Raw genomic sequence first — 17,842 nt, 5'->3', positions numbered from 1 at the left:
CTTCCGCATCCCAGCAAATGACAATTCCATTCTTCAGTTGCTGTGACCAAAAATCAGTGAGTCTTGTCGTCTCCACCTAAATGTCTTATCCTAAATCTTATTACTTCTTGTCACCTCACTGCTACCACCTTGATCAGAACTGCTAATATTTTTCATTTGGAATATTGCAATGGCCTCCTAACTGACCTTCTTGCTTTAATTCATGAACTCCTTCATTCTATTTCAGTAGAGAAGCCAGTTATCCTATTAAAAGACAAGTCTTCTCGTGTCACTTCTTTGTTAACCCCCCACCCCCACCCCCACCATGGGTTCTCAACTCAGTTGGGGTAAAAGCCAAGCTCCTTCCAATGGCATACAAGGTCCTATATTATCTGTCCCCGGTTACTTCTCTTTAGTGAGTTCCTACTTTTCTCCCCCATGCTCATTTGGCACCAATCACCCTGGTCTTCTTGAAGGTGTTCTTCTTCTTTTTAAGTTTTTTTTAAAAATTATTTATTTTAAAAAGGGCGTGAGGGGCACAGAGAGAGGGAGAGAGAGAATCCCAGGCAGGCTCTACACTGTCAGCCCAGAGCCTGACTCAGGGCTTGATCTCACAAACTGCGAGATTCCTGTTTCAGGGCCTTTGAAATTACTATTCTCTCTTCTTGGATTGATACTCCCCCAGAAATCCACATGGTTTACTCCCTTACTTCCTTTAGGTTTTTAATCAATACCCAATATCCACTTTTCTGGCTACTTTCTCTAAATTTACAACCCAAACTGCTTATCCCACCTTCCCTGCTTTATTTTTTTTTTTCTTAGCAGTTATTTTCCAGTATTCTAAATATTTTATTAATTTTTCTTTATCTCTCTTTATAATGTAAATTCTATGAGATCACGGATTGACTGTTTCATTTACTGTTGCATCCACAGAGCCTGTAAGAGTGCCTGGCACATAAAGACCTTCAATAATGATCTTCCAAAGGAATGAACATAGGGTTAGGGACCAGCATGAGAAACCATTTCAAGGAAAATTCATTTTCAAGGAAAGTGTAGCTGATAATCTCCAGTGAACAGAAATACCAATTAAAATAAGGACTGAAATATAGACTTAGAGGTTGTCCAGCAAGAGGCTACTAGGAATCTTAATGAGAGAGGAGAGGATAAAGGTTATTTGAGTACCACAATCAGAAAGGGCATGAGGAAGTAGAAGCAGGGCATGCAAACCTTACCTGTGAACCAAGGTAGGCAGTTAGGGAAGTTGTTGAATAGAACAGGACAAGAGAGTCTTGAGGTCCTAATGTTTCCTGAATGTGTGAGATACTGTTCCTCAGGTTTTTAAAAAATATTTATTTTTTATTTTATTTTTTTGTATATGAAATTTATTGTCAAATTGGTTTCCATACAACACCCAGTGCTCATCCCAACAGGTGCCCTCCTCAATGCCCATCACCCACTTTCCCCTCCGCCCCACCCCCCATCAACCCTCAGTTTGTTCTCAGTATTTAAGAGTCTCTTATGGTTTGCCTCCTTCCCTCTCTGTAACTTTTCTTCCCCCTTCCCCTCCCCCCTTGTCTTCTGTTGAGTTTCTCATGATCTACATATGAGTGAAAACATATGGTATCTGTCTTTCTCTGCCTGACTTATGTCACTTAGCATAAGACTCTCCAGTTCCATCCACGTTGCTACAAATGGCCAGATTTCATTCTTTCTCATTGCCAAGTGGTATTCTATTGTAAATATAAACCACATCTTCTTTATCCATTCATCAGTTGATGGACATGTAGGCTCTTTCCATAATTTGGCTATTGTTGAAAGTGCTGCTATAAACATTGGGGTACAAGTGCCCCTATGCATCAGCACTCCTGCATCCCTTGGGTAAATTCCTAGCAATGGTATTGCTGAGTCATATCTATTTTTAATTTTTTGAGGAACCTCCACACTGTTTTCCAGAGTGGCTGCACCAGTTTGCATTCCCCCCAACAGTGCAAGAGGGTTCCCGTTTCTCCACATCCTCTCCAGCATCTATAGTCTCCTGATTTGTTCATTTAGCCACTCTGACTGGTATGAGGGGGTATCTGAGTGTGGTTTTGATTTGTATTTCCCTGATGAGGAACGACGTTGAGGATCTTTTCATGTGCCTGTTGGCCATCCGGATGTCTTCTTTAGAGAAGTGTCTGTTCATGTTTTCTGCCCATTTCTTCACTGGATTATTTGTTTTTCGGGTGTGGAGTTTGGTGAGCTCTTTATAGATTTTGGATACTAGCCCTTTGTCTGATATGTCATTTGCAAATATCTTTTCCCATTCCGTTGGTTGCCTTTTAGTTCTGTTGATTGTTTCCTTTGCAGTGCAGAAGGTTTTTATCTTGGTGAGGTCCCAATAGTTCATTTTTGCTTTTAATTCCCTTGCCTTTGGAGATTACTGCAGCTGAGATCAGAGAGGTTTTTTTCCTGCTTTCTCCTCTAGGGTTTTGATGGTTTTGTGTCTCACATTCAGGTCCTTCATTCATTTTGAGTTTATTTTTGTGAATGGTGTAAGAAAGTGGTCTAGTTTCATTCTTCTGCATGTTGCTGTCCAGTTCTCCCAGCACCATTTGTTTAAAGAGACTGTCTTTTTTCCATTGGATATTCTTTCCTGCTTTGTCCAAGATTAGTTGGCCATACTTTTGTGGGTCCAATTCTGGAGTCCCTATTCTATTCCATTGGTCTATGTGTCTGTTTTTGTGCCAATACCATGCTGTCTTGATGATTACAGCTTTGTAGTAGAGGCTAAAGTCTGGGATTGTGATGCCTCCCGCTTTGGTTTTCTTCTTCAATATTACTTGGGCTATTTGGGGTCTTTTGTGGTTCCATACAAATTTTAGGATTGCTTGTTCTAGCTTCGAGAAGAATGCTGGTGCAATTTTGATTGGGGTTGCATTGAATGTGTAGACTGCTTTGGGTAGTATTGACATTTTATCAATATTTATTCTTCCAATCCATGAGCATGGAATGTTTTTCCATTTCTTTGTATCTTCTTCAATTTCCTTCATAAGCTTTGTGTAGTTTTCAGCATACAGATCTTTTACATCTTTGGTTGGGTTTATTCCTTTGGTTGGGTTTATGATTCTTGGTGCACTTGTGAATGGGATCAGTTTCTTTGTCTTTCTGTTGCTTCATTATTAGTGTATAAGAATGCAGCTGATTTCTGTACATTGATTTTGTATCCTGTGACTTTGCTGAATTCACGTATCAGTTCTATCAGACTTTTGGTGGAGTCTGTTGAGTTTTCCATGTGTAGTATCATGTCATTTGCAAAAAGTGAAAGCTCGACTTCATCTTTGCCAATTTTGATGCCTTTGATTTCCTTTTGTTGTCTGATGGCTAATGCTAGAACATCCAACACTATGTTAAACAATAGCAGTGAGAGTGGACATCCCTGTCGTGTTCCTGATCTCAGGGGAAAAGCTCTCAGTTTTTCCCCCATTGAGGATGATGTTAGCTGTGGGCTTTTCATAAATGGCTTTTATGATGTTTAAGTATGTTCCTTCTATCCCGACTTTCTCGAGGGTTTTTATTAAGAAAGGATGCTGAATTTTGTCAAATGTTTTTTTCTGCATCAATTGACAGGATCATATGATTCTTAACTTTCTTTTATTAAGGTGATGTATCACATTGATTGATTTGCAAATGTTGAACCAGCCCTGCATCCCAGGAATGAATCCCACTTGATCATGGTGAATAATTCTTTTTATATGCTGTTGAATTTGATTTGCTAGTATCTTGTTGAGAATTGTTGCATCCATATTCATCAGGGATATTGGCCTGTAGTTCTCTTTTTCTGCTGGGTCTCTGTCTGGGAATCCAAGTAATGCTGGCTTCAGAGAATGAGTCTGGAAGTTTTCCTTCCCTTTCTATTTTTTGGAACAGCTTGAGAAGGATAGGTATTATCTCTGCTTTAAATGTCTGGTAGAATTCTCCAGGGAAGCCGTCTGGTCCTGGACTCTTATTTGTTAAGAGATTTTTGATAACTGATTGAATTTCTTCACTGGTTATGGGTCTGTTCAAATTTTCTCTTTCTTCCTGTTTGAGTTTTGGAAGTGTGTAGGTGCTTAGGAATTTGTCCATTTCTTCCAGGTTGTCCAGTTTGTTGGCATATAATTTTTCATAGTATTCCCTGATAATTGCTTGTATTTCTGAGGGATTGGTTGTAATAATTCCATTTTCATTCATGACTGTATCTATTTGGGTCCTCCCTCATTTCTTTTTGAGAAGTCTGGCTAGAGGTTTATCAATTTTGTTTATTTTTTCAAAAAACCAACTCTTGGTTTTATTGATCTGCTCTGCTGTTTTTTAGATTCTGTATTGTTTATTTCTGCTCAGATCTTTAGTATTTCTCTTCTTCTGCTGGGTTTTGGGTGTCTTTGCTATTCTGCTTCTGTTTCCTTAAGTGTGCTGTTAGATTTTGTATTTGGGATTTTTCTTGTTTCTTGAGATAGGCCTGGATTGCAATGTATTTTCCTCTCAGGACTGTCTTCACTGCATCCCAAAGCATTGGATTGTTGTATTTTCATTTTCATTTGTTTCCATATTTAAAAAAATATTTAATTTTTTTAACGTTTTTATTTATTATTGAGAGACAGACACAGAGTGTGAACAGGGGAGGGGTAGAGAGAGGGGGAAAGATAGAATCTGAAGTAGGCTCCAGGCTCTGAGCTGTCAGCACAGAGCCTGACACAGGACTCAAACTCACAAACTGCGAGATTGTGACCTGAGCTGAAGTTGGTCGCTTAACCAACTGAGCCATCCAGGCACCCCTCCATATATTTTTAAATTTCTTCTCTAATTGCCTGTTGACCCATTCATTCTTTAGTAGGATGTTCTTTAACCTCCATGCTTTTGGAGGTTTTCCAGACATTTTCCTGTGGTTGATTTCATGTTCATAGCATTGTGGTCTGAAAGTGTACATGGTATGATGTCAATTCTTTTATACTTATTAAGGGCTGTTTTGTGACCCAGTATGTGATCTATCTTGGAGAATGTTCCATGTGCACTAGAGAAAAAAGTATATTCTGTCGCTTTGGGATGCAGAGTTCTAAATATATCTGTCAAGTCCGTCTGATCCAATATATCATTGAGGGCCCTTGTTTCTTTATTCATTCTCTGTCTACATGTTCTATCCATTGATGTAAGGGGAGTATTAAAATCCCCTGCAATTACCACATAATATCAATAAGGTTGCTTATGTTTCTGATTTATTGTTTTATATATTTGGGGGCTCCCGAATTTGGTGCATAGACATTTATAATTGTTAGCTCTTCCTGATGGATAGACCCTGTAATTATTATATAATGCCCTTCTTCATCTCTTGTTACAACCTTTAATTTAAAGTCTAGTTTGTCTGATATAAGTATGGCTACTCCAGCTTTCTTTTGACTTCCAGTAGCATGATAGATAGTTCTTCATCCTCTCACTTTCAATCTGAAGGTGTTCTCTGGCCTAAAATGAGTCTCTTGTAGACAGCAAATAGATGGGTCTTGTTTTTTTATCCATTCTGATACCCTGTGTCTTTTGGTTGGAGCATTTAGTTCATTTACATTCAGTGTTATTATAGAAAGATAGGGGTTTAGAGTCATTGTGTTATCTGCAGGTTTCATGCTTGTAGTGGTGTCTCTGGTACTTTGTGGTCCTTGCAACATTTCACTCACAGAGTCCCCCTTAGGATCTCTTGTAGGGCTGGTTTAGTGGTGATGAATTCCTTCAGTTTTTGTTTGTTTGGGAAAACCTTTATATCTCCTTCTATTCTGGATGACAGACTTGCTGGGTAAAGGGTTTTGGCTGCATATTTTTTCTGTTCATCACATTGAAGATTCCCTGCCATTCCTTTCTGGCCTGCCAAGTTTCAGTAGATAGGTCTGCTACTACGCTTATGTGTCTACCTTTTTATGTTAAGGCCTGTTTATCCCTAGCTGCTTTCAGAATTCTCTCTTCATCCTTGTATTTTGCCAGTTTCACTATGATATGTTGTGCAGAAGATTGATTCAAGTTACGTCTGAAGGGGGTTCTCTGTGCCTCTTGTATTTCAATGCCTGTTTCCTTCCCCAGGTTGAGGAATTCTCAGCTATGATTTGCTCAAGTACACCTTTGGCCCCTTTCTCTCTTCTTCCTCTGGAATTCCTATGATACGGATACTGTTCCATTTGATTGCATCACTTAGTTCTCTAATTCTCCCCTTGTACTCCTGGATTTTTTTCTCTCTCTTTTTGTCAGCTTCCTCTTTTTCCATAATTTTATCATCTAATTCACCTATTCTCTCCTCTGCTTCTTCAATCTGTGCTGTAGCCACCTCCATTTTATTTTGCAGCTCGTTTATAGCATTTTTTAATTCATCATGACTATTTTTTAGTCCCTTGATCTCTGTAGCAATAGATTCTCTGGTGTCCTCTCTGCTTGTTTCAAGCCCAGTGATTAATTTATGACTATTTTTCTAAATTCTTGTTCTGTTATATTGCTTAAATCGGTTTTGATCAATTCATTAGCTGTCGCTACTTCCTGGAATTTTTTTTGAGGAGAATTCTTCCATTTTGTCATTTTGGATAGTTTTCTATCCCTTATGTGTTTTAAAAGCTTGTTGTATGCTCTGCACCTGTGAGCGCTGCTATATTAAAGGAGGGTCATACGCTGTCCATGGCCTGGTCCTTCAGGAGGTGTTTTTTCAGGGATTGTTACTTGCTGTCTGTTGTTGTGACTTTGGTTATTTTATTACCCTACTCATAGTAATATTTTGGACCCTCCACCAGATTTGCTTTGATTTGTTTCTTGGAGTAGCCCTGTAAAGGAAAACAGATAGACAAACAGGAGACAAAAACATGCAAAGACACAAACAAATAACACAAACAAACAAATAAAAACAAAAACCTAAAGACTAAAAACAAAAAAACAAAAACACCGGCTACAAGTAGAGAAGAGGGTGGAAGCGGTACTGATGGAAGAGTACACACAAAGAGAGAAACAAGGGGGGGGGGTTGGTGAGGGCGAGAATAAACGTTGATTAGGCAGAGGCTAAAGGCTTAATCCAGAGAGAGGGAAAGGAAAATAAAGAAGGAGGTGGGGAAAACGAAATGAAGATAAAGTTACCCAGACTGAGAAACTATATGGCTTGATTATTTCAGAGAGAAAGGAGTTAAAGAAGGAGGTGTAGAACATGTATCAAGAAAATGGATTAAATATGTCTGTTTAGACAGACCAATAACCAGAGTAACCAGCCTAGGGGAGGGAAGGGATAAGGAGGAGAAATGGGGGGGTGGGGGCGGAGAATATATCTATATATCCAGAATTGACCTAGAGTTAATCCAGGCAATGCTGCATGGCTTGTAGGTAGCAGCTGTCCCCGCAGAGTCTGTGCCGCTCCAGTGGATATGAAGTTACCCATTGCTAGGGGGCGTGGTTTGGTGTTTTCTGAACCCACCTCTGCTATGGGCCCTGGGAGTGATCCCTGAGGACCTGCCTTGGTGGTGGTGGTGGCAGGGAGAGTGGTGGAAATGGTGATCCCCCAGTCTCTTCTCCACAGAGTCGGACTGGTAGACTCAGTTTGAGTCGTCTTCACTGTGCCATGGGTGCAGACGTGGTAGTCCTTCTCTCTGCTAACTCCCCTGACCCTGCACTTGGCTAGGATTGCACTCTGGCACTGGGGAAGTGCCTCTCAGTGCAGCGATAAGTGGTCCTGGCTGGCTTTGTCTTTTCCCACAGCACTCCAGGGAAACGGCAGCATTTTCCTCCTTCAGACTGTGCCCTTGGCCCAGCCACTGCACCCCGGGGTGGGGTGGCAGACTAGGCATGTTCTGTGCTATCACACAGCCCTCCAGAGACGGAACCACTTTCTCCAGCTGTGGACTGAGACTCTGACCTACCATGGCACCTAGGCCTGGCTCCCCTCTTCCCCAGGTGCACAGGCAGGGAGCTGGCCCCTGTCCGAAGAAAGCCCCATGGTTAGAGTTCGGATCCCTCTCAGTCTCAGTCTCAGTCCAAGGTCTTTCTCCTGTCCAGATACAGTCCTGTGCTTCCCTAGCCGCTCTTTATCTTTCCTTTGTCTCTCTACAGAAGGGGGTCCCTCCCCTCCATGCCCATGCAGCCTTTTTTTTTTTTTATCTCCCCCAGTTCGCAGTTACCCACCTATCTTTTTTCCAGCTTTCCCATTTTCTTCCTAGTGGATTCAGTCTCTTTTCCTCCCAGGCTCTGGTGTTCAAAGTCCTTTGGCTTCTACACTTCTTTGAGAGACCTGGGAAGTATGGATTCCCCCTACTTCTCCGCCATGTTGGCCTCCCACTCTATTTATTTTTTGGGAGAGTGCAAGCAGGGGAGGGGCAGAGAGAGGGGGAGAGAGGATCCAAAGCAGACTCCGTGCTGACATGCTGACAACAGTGAGCCCTGTGTGGGACTCGAACTCACGAACCTCCTCAAGATCATGACCTGAGCTGAAGTCAGATGCTCAGTCAGCTGAACCACCCAGGCACTCCACTTTCTCCATTTGGATTGTCCTGGATTTTATGATTACCTAAATTCTCCAACTTTTTACCTGTGGTAAAATAGGAGGGGATCCCTGAGTGTTTACAGGGCCCAACTCTCTCACTCCTATTTCTTATTGAGTATTTCAGAAATATATTTCAGAACTGAACTGACTGTGTTCAGTTTAGTGCTTTAGTCTTTGATTATCCTCCAATTTTGTCAGCATATAAGTATCATCTTCATGATAATGTTGTAGCCCCTCAAGCTCCTTGTCATGCTCCTTTGGTGTTTCCCTTGGTCAGGGCTCAAGGGTTTTGCCTCTAGTGTTCTTTGTTAAACTGAAGGACTTGACTTGGATTGATTCAAAACCTAAATTTTAAAAAATATAAAATCAATTACCTTTGGACAGTTGCTTCTCAATATCTTCTGCCAGAATTCCTGCCCCCCCATATTGGTCATTAAAAGTCATCTTCTAAATCTTGATGTATCAAGATGCATACTAAATAAAATACGATCAGACTGCTTTTGTGGTCTATTATACTTTAATTGCAGAGTTTAACTGACTTTTGTTTATTCTTTTATTTTCTTCATATGTCAAATACCTCATCTGTGTATGCTGTGCTGTACTGCTTGATAATAGGCTCTACATAATAGAAATCCATTATGTTCCTCAAAGGAAATTTAAAAGCTGTTCTCTAAGGAGGAGAGGGAAACCCAAGTAGGAATTCAATCTCTAAGAATCAGCATGTATGTTTTTTTCCAAAGAAAGAAAGAAGAAAATAAATAAAAGGTAGAAAACTAGACCTTGGAAGTGTAGTTTCATGCTGCTGCATAAAATGAAACCCATATGGGAGAAGACAGACTGTCAGTAATCCTATGGAGCAGATGGGATTTTGTTCTTTCAAGTGAAAAAAAACCTGCATCTTTATTCCCCAAATATCTGGAAGTTGAGGTAAGCAAGGTTTATTTTCACCATCATCATATTCTATTTCAGACTGATATTTCTAACAATCGCTAGACATCAGCAGGAAACTCTTAGGGAAATTAGCATTAAATGCAAAAACTGTGTCATCCACGCCATAGGAAACACAGATATATTTAAAAAGTACATTTACTCTTGGTTTGCTCTTTTATTTCTTCAATTGATTTCCATTTCTTTTCTCCTTTTTAACTGATTCAAAAATTCTTAAATAATGAAAAGCAATAAATTTTTGTTTGCCCCTGCCTACTATCCAAACATATACCTTGGGGGCAAAGTCTTTTCATAATTTCTGTTTTTATCTTTTGTTGATTACCTCAAAAAGAAAATATGATTACATCTCTATTTTTACTTTATCAATAGATATTTATCAATTTAGATAAAAGTGTAAATTGATAACATGGGTTGGTTTCCACTGTGAAAGTGGAGGCTTTGGCTCATTTATTCCCTTTTATGTTTTTGTCTGGTGGTAGTATTTGTTTTAGTTCCTTAATTCCTTAACTTTCTAACTTCATTTTTTTGAGTTTATTTATTTATTTTTGAGATAGGTAGGTAGGTAGATAGATAGATAGATAGATAGATAGATAGATAGATAGGGAATCTCAAGCAGGCTCCATGCTCAAAATCACAAACTGTGAGATCATGACCTGAGCTGAAATCAAGGGTCAGATGATGCTTAGCCAACTGAGCCACCCAGGTGCCCCAACTTTGTAATTTTCGATAGTAACTTTAACTCCCTGTCTCTTGTTCTATTTAACTTCCATAGGGTATCTTGGTGCCCCACTAGGTAAGATGAAAACATTAGCATCCTCCTCCTTTTGTCTGATCTTCCTCCCTTCTTTATGATCTTCTTTGTGTCAAGTAGGATTTTGCTTTTATATTGTCAAGGTTATTACGACTTTCTTTCTGTTCAGAAGCCACACCCGGGTCTTGCATGTTTTGTCCTTATGTTAAATCCAACGCTGGACAATGATGCAGAAAATATTATTTTACAACAACAAAAATAAAATTCAATTCTTGAGTAGAGGTTGCTAAGAATTACTTCTCTTCTATTGCAAAGATGTGGTCCCAAGTATTTAAAATAATGCTGCATTTTAGTTTTGTTTTATATTTAAACCTTGACATTTTTGTAGTGCCTTTCCTCCCCCATTTTTTGTGGTGTTTCTAAATGTTCTTTTTTCCTAGCATTTGTCTTTGCCATATACTTATTTGTATCTGGTTATATTTTATGGCAATTCTGTTTTTCCTTAAGGTCCTCTCTCTCAGCGCCCTCTTAATTCCCCTAGGTCTCTGGTCAGTTTGGGACTTTACCTCTCCAGCCTTCCCATTTATCTCCAGTTTTCCAGCATCCTTTGACTGTCTTTTCATTTATTGATTTAGAGTAAATCCTCAAGTAACTTTTTTTTTAAGCTTATTTATTTTTGAGAGGAAGACAGAGCATGAGTGGGGGAGGGGCTGAGAGAGAGAAGGAGACAGAATCTGAACCAGGCTCCAGGCTCTGAGCTGTCAGCCCAGAGCGTGACTCAGGGCTTTAACTTGTGAACTGTGAGATCATGACCTGAGCTGAAGTTGGATGCTTATCCAACTGAGTCCCCCTGGCACCCCTCCTCAAGTAACTGTTTAAGAAAAGGTAGAGACAAAGTAAATTTTCTGAGAGTATTCTAACTATGGTTATCAGGTGCCATCACACTTGTTCATTAAATTGACTTGTTACAGAAGTTTTAGTTGAATATATTTTTTTCCTCAGAATTTTGGAAGTGTTGTCTTACTTTCTTCCTATCATATTTTATTGCTGACAGGAAATGTAATGTCCATTTAATTTTTGTCACTGGAAACAACTCGTATTTTCTTTGGATATTCACTTTATCCTTGATGCTCAGAAATGTCTTTAAAATGTATTTATTTTCTTCCATTTCTATTTAGAGTCTATTTTAGTGTAACTATGTCTGTCTTCTTCAGTTCTGGATATTCTTATCTATTATTTCTTTGAAAAATACCTCTCCTTCATTTTGCTCTTCTCTTTTTGTGAGACTTCCTCAGAAAGTCCTAGTCCAGTGTTTCGAACTTCTTGGAAAATCCTATTTCTGTTTTCCTCATATATCTGTCACTTTGTCTTGTTGCTATGTGTCTTGGAAAATTTCTGGGACTCTATTTTCCAGGCTTTGCTTTTAATTTTTTACTTGTTACTTTGTGCAACTTATAGTATTCAGGAATCATTATCAGGATACTATAGTATATAGGATACAAAGACTAGAGACCACATTCTCATCTCTCTCCCTTTACAAACTGCACTGTGTAGGGACATTCCTTCTTGTACTCAGACTATGAAATATTAGGATTCCTGGTTCTATAAGAGGGAGGACATTTGTAGACAGTAGGAGAGGAGTCTACATTTATCCATTAATAAATTTAACATCTCTCTGGAAGCATTACATAGCATATGCCATATCTTATACCCATTTTAAAATGACTTTCCTAAAGCCCAACAAACAAAATGATCATCATTCATCCATTTCTTTTTTAAGCAAGCTAGCCAAGTTTTTTCTGATTATGGCTTGTATTTGCTAAGCATTAAACTTTCTTTTAAAGACATTAAAATAGGGGCACCTGGATGGCTCAGTCGGTTAAGTGTCTGACTCTTGATTTCAGCTGAGGTCATGATCTCATGGTTCATGGGATCAACCCCCGCATTGGGTTCCATGCTGACAGTGCAGAACCTGCTTGAAATTCTCTTCTCTGCTTCTCTCTCTGCCCCTCCACCCCCTCAAAATAAATAAATAAACTTACAAAAATAAGGGCATTAAGATATAAAAAAGGCTTTTATATTTGCCCGTGATTATCATTTCCATTTCCCTTCATTCATTTATGTAGGTCCAAATGTCCATCTGTCATCATTATCTTCTTTCTGAAGAACTTTAATTAAAGTGTGTTGTAGTGCCTATCTGTTGACAAAGAATTCCCTTCGTTTTTCTTGTCCAAAAGAGACTTCATTTCACCTTTGTTTTTGCAAAGTATTTTTGCGGAGTAAAGAATTTTAGGTCAAGGTGTTCTCTCTCCCTCCTTCCCCTTCATTATTTTAATTTTTTAATGTTTATTTATATTTGAGAGGGGGAGGGGCAGAGAGAGAGTGAGACACAGAATCCAAAGCAGACTCCAGACTTTGAGCTGTCAGGACAGAGCCCGATGCAGGACTTGAACCCATGAACAGTGAGAACATGACCTGAGCCAAAGCTGACCGGAGACAAAGTGGACACTCAACCAACTGAGCCACCCAGGTGCCCCAATCCCCTTCATTATTTTCAAAGATGGTTTCTCCAGTGTACTCTGGGTTGCATGGCTGCTGGCCAGAAGTGTGCTATCATTCTTGGCTTTATTGTTATTCTTTTTTGTTCTCAAGCAGTTACTGAGGTTTTTCTTTGTCACTACTTTCAACAGCATATTACAATGTGCTGATGTGTTTTTTTCCGATATGTTTTGTGTGGGTTTCTTTGAATTTTTTTGGCACTGTGGGCTTACAATTTTCACCAAATTTGGAAAAATTCCAGCCTTTTTTTATTCAAATATTTTTCTCCCCACCACTCTTTCTGGGACTCCAATTACACATATGTTAGAGTGCTGTATTGCCTAATAGCTCATTGAGCCTCTCACCCCTCCGTCCAGTTTTTTCTCTCTGTGCTTTAGTTTGGATAGTTTCTACTGACATGGCCTAAAGCTCACTGATCTTTTTACCTGCACTGCCTAATCTGCTTTAATTCCATCCAGTGCATTTTCCACTAAAGATATTTCTTTCCGTATCTAGAAAAAACCTTTGGGCCTATTTCATAGCTTTCATTTCTCTTCTTATCATGCTTATGTTTTCCTTTACTTTTTTGAAAATCAGGATCATATAGTAGCCCTTTTAATATCCTTCTCTGCTAATTCCATTATTACTATAATTTCTGGATATATTTTTGTTGATGAATTCCCCCATTTTGGGGCCATTATTTTCTTACCTTATAATCATTTTTAAATCTAATGGTAGACATTGTGGGTTTTAAAGTCTTGATTGCTGTATTTTGTTGTATTCTATTAAATATGGTGTTGGCTTATTTTTCCCCTCTCATAACAATTTAAGTTAATTAGAATCGGTTACATCCTCTCAAGACTTTTAAGCTGTGTTAAGGTAAGTCCAGGGAAGTCTTTAGGGACAATTTAGCACCATTACTAAAGCTATGTAGTTTTTAGGATTATGCCCAATGTGTGGTCCTGTACAGGCTTCCAGAAATGTTGTGTCTACTCTTTTTTAGTAATTCTTTCCCTGGCTTCAGGTACTTTCTTCTTACACATACACTGGTCAGGTGAAGACCTGCCCCCACCCCTCTACAGATCCCTAGGTCTCTTTCCTTGTAGTTCTCTCCTCTGTTTCATTGCCCACAACTTCTAGCTGCCCTGAGCTCTCTGAACTCTGATCTCTGGATCTTCAATTTGTAAGATTATTGGACTCTCAGTATCTTCCTTTTATTCCATGGCATGTAAACTGACCCTCACCAGTAAATTGATGCAGTTGTAGGGCTTAACCTTGTAGGTTTACTTTCTCTGAGGGATCACTGTCCTGGGCTGCCTGTTTCACATGTCTGAAAACTGTTTTTCTTTTTTCTTTTTTTCCAATATATGAAATTTATTGTCAAATTGGTTTCCATACAACACCCAGTGCTCATCCCAAAAGGTGCCCTCCTCAATACCCATCACCCACCCTCCCCTCCCTCACACCCCTGAAAACTGTTTTTCATATATGGAGTCTGTTTCCTGATTGTTCTGGGTGGGGCCATTTGTTTGATCTCTGTACTTTCACCATGGCCAGAGCAGAGGATCTTTACTCCCCCTTCTTAAATTTACTGTGGACAATAAAGATTGTGTTTTATCCCCAATTTTTATTTCAAGCCAAACCTGCCAACAACCCAGTTAGAAATTGATGCTGCTCTATACGCAGACTTCTAGAAGTCCTTGATACTTTACACAATTGATGGATAGTGCAGTTGTCTTCAAGCATACGGTTACCCTGAACCAGAAACATTCAAAGCTGCCTAGAAAGACTGCCGTGTGACAGTCACATGTTCCATTTGTGTTATTGTTAGTTCAAAGAAGAGGCTGTGGATACCATTAGATTTCCCTCTCAGAAATGTACGGATGAGCGTCCTCATCTAGGAGCCTGTCAAGAAACCTGTACAGTGAGCGCCAGGGTCGTACAGGGCTGGCCGGCAGGTCTCAGGGCTTTCCAACAGATGACCAAAATGACTGCCCATAAGGGCCAGCCCCATGAGACTGCAAACAAACTGTTTTCAGAATTTTTATAAATAATTTTTCCTTGTAACATTTTTGGCTTCAGCCTCAGTGTTGTATTCATATAATTTTGTTTTACTTTGTATTTTTATTTCTGTTATGATCACTCAAAGCAAAAAAAAAAAAAAGAAAGAAAGAAAAAAAGTGTTTTTTCCCTCCACTCTATCATTTTTATATCTTAATCATTTGATCAAAACTCAACAATTGAAGAGAAAGGTCCAACTATTTTTTTCTCTATCAGTTGTAACATCCCCTGCCTGATATCCAGGTATGCTTATCACTTTATACGGTGAGGTGTTTCATTGCAAACCAGAAACAAATACAAATACTATTATGGAAAAAAAAATCTAGCATCTGGGTAGCTCAGTCAGTTAAGTGTCTGACTTCGGCTCAGATCATGATTTCACAGTTCGTGGGTTTGAGCCCCACATCGGGTTCTGTGCTGACAGCTTGGAGCCTGGAGCTGCTTCAGATTCTGTCTCCCTCTCTCTCTACCCCTCTCCGCTCACGCCCTCTCTGTCTCTCAAAAATAAATAAACATTAAAAAAATTGTGAAAATCTAGCTTTCAAAGATTTACAGATACATAAAATTAATAGAAACAATAAATGCTATCTGATTTATAAGTCTGGTATTCATTTAAGGAATCTCATAGAAGAATAAATATTTTTCCTTTGTAATATATTTGACATTTGATTCATTTGGGGCGATATGACTCACCTATAGGGGCCTGGCAAAGACTCCAAACAGCATCCATACCTGCCACTGGCACGTTAAGCATCATTGGATCTACTGGCTCATATGGCTGAGTAGCAGAGAATCTTGCATGGTAGCTTGGACCTGTTGTAGAGCCTTTTCTTGTTCAGGCCTCATTTAAAACTGACAGCTTTGGGGCGTCTGGGTGGCTCAGTCGGTTGAGCTTCTGACTTCGGATCAGGTCATGATCTCACGGTCCATGAGTTCGAGCCTCGCGTTGAGCTCTTTGCTGACAGCTTGGAGCCTGGAGCCTGCTTCAGATTCGGTGTCTCCCTCTCTCTCTGACCCTCCCCCATTCATGCTCTGTCTCTCTCTGTCTCAAAAATAGATAAACATTAAAAAAATTTTTTTTTAAACTGACAGCTTTTCAGGTCATTCAGTAACCAAATCTTGTTTAGAAATAATCACTCTTTGATTGCATTGCAAAAAAAAAAAAAAAAAATAGTATGAGGACAGATTCTGATTTAAAAATGCATATGATCAGTGGTCTTGGTAATTTTCATAGAGATAATGCTTATTAATGGCAAGCTTTAATTGTCATAGTACTCATTGACTACCTCTTAATTTCTTGTTGTAAAGTTAAATACAATTCTCATTTCACTGAACAACAAATTGAGAGTCTTGTCATATCAATGAATTCAAAATACACCTTTCTCATTTGTTTTAGATTTATATTTTAATTTATTCCTATAATAAATTTATATTTTATAATAAAATTTTTATTTTAATTTATTATTTTATATTTTAATCATTATGTTTTAATGATTAATATTTCAGTGATTTGAAATTTCATTTAAAATTTCTTCTTTCAGTTGCCCCTGCTGACCCCATATAAGAGGTGAGGTTTTTTTTTTTCATTTCCTTTTTAATTGAAAAATAATTGGCATACAATATTGTCTTATTTCCAGGTATACAATACGATGATTTAATATTTATATACATTACAAAATGGTCACTGCAATAAGTCTAGTTACCATCTGTCACCATACAAACTCATTAAAATATTATTGACTATATTCTCTATGCTGTACATTACATCCCTGTGTCTTACTTACTTTATAATCGGAAGATTGTACGTCTTAATCCTCTTCACTTATTTCATACATCCTGCCATCCCTTCCTCTCTGGGAACCATCAGTCTGTTCTCTTTGTATGTGAGTCTGTTTCTGTTTTGTTTGTTAATTTTTAAAAAAATTTCACCTGTAAGTGAAGTCATACAGTATTTCTTTTTCTGTCTGACTTATTTTAGTTATCATAACACCCTCTAGGTTCATCCATGTTGTCACAAATGACAAGATTTCATTCTTTTTTAGGGCTGAGTAATATTCCAGTGTGTGTGTGTGTGTGTGTGTGTGTGTGTGTGTGTCTATTCAGATCCTCTGCTCATTTTTTTTTTAATTTTTTTTTCAACGTTTTTTATTTATTTTGGGACAGAGAGAGACAGAGCATGAACGGGGGAGGGTCAGAGAGAGAGGGAGACACAGAATCGGAAACAGGCTCCAGGCTCCGAGCCATCAGCCCAGAGCCTGACGCGGGGCTCGAACTCACGGACCGCAAGATCATGACCTGGCTGAAGCCGGAGGCTTAACTGACTGCGCCACCCAGGCGCCCCCCTCTGCTCCTTTTTTAACTGGATTATTTATTTTTTTGATATTGACTTTTATGAGTTCTTTATATATTTTTTATGCTAACCCCTTATCAGATATATCATTTGCCAATGTTTTCTCTGATTCATTAGGTTGCCTTTTCATTGTATTGATGATTTCCTTTATTGTGCAGAGCTTTTTAGTTTGATGTAGTTCCGTTTGTTTCTTTTTGCCTTTGTTGTCCTTGTCTGATGAGACAGATCCAGAAAAATGTTGCTAAGAAAAATGTCAAAGAGCTTACTGCCTATGTTTTCTCCTAGGAGTTTTATGGTTTCTAGTCTTATATTTAATTCTTTAATCCATTTTGAGTTTATTTTTGTATATGGTATAATAAAGTGGTCCAGTTACTTTCTTTTTCATGTAGTTGCCCAGTTTTCCCAACACCATTTATTGAAGAGACTGTCTTCTTCCCATTGTATATTTTTGCCTCTTTTGTCATAGATTAATTGACCATATAAATGTGGGTTTATTTCTGGAGTCTCTGTTCTGTTCCATTGGTCTATGTATTTTTTGTTCCAGAAAACAAGTTCTTGAATGGTTGATTCCATCAACGAGAATTGGAAGTAATAACTGAAGAATAATGTTGCACATTTAAATTATTCTTTCTTTAAAATATCTGCATTTTTAAGTTCTTAATTTGACCATTGGCTGTGTCATATGTCTGGAGAAACATATATAATC

The sequence above is a fragment of the Panthera uncia genome, chromosome B4 (genome assembly GCF_023721935.1).
Source record: "Panthera uncia isolate 11264 chromosome B4, Puncia_PCG_1.0, whole genome shotgun sequence".
NCBI classification, from domain to species: domain Eukaryota; kingdom Metazoa; phylum Chordata; class Mammalia; order Carnivora; family Felidae; genus Panthera; species Panthera uncia.
The sequence above is the reverse complement of the archived record's forward strand: the minus strand, read 5'-3'. Positions refer to the sequence as shown.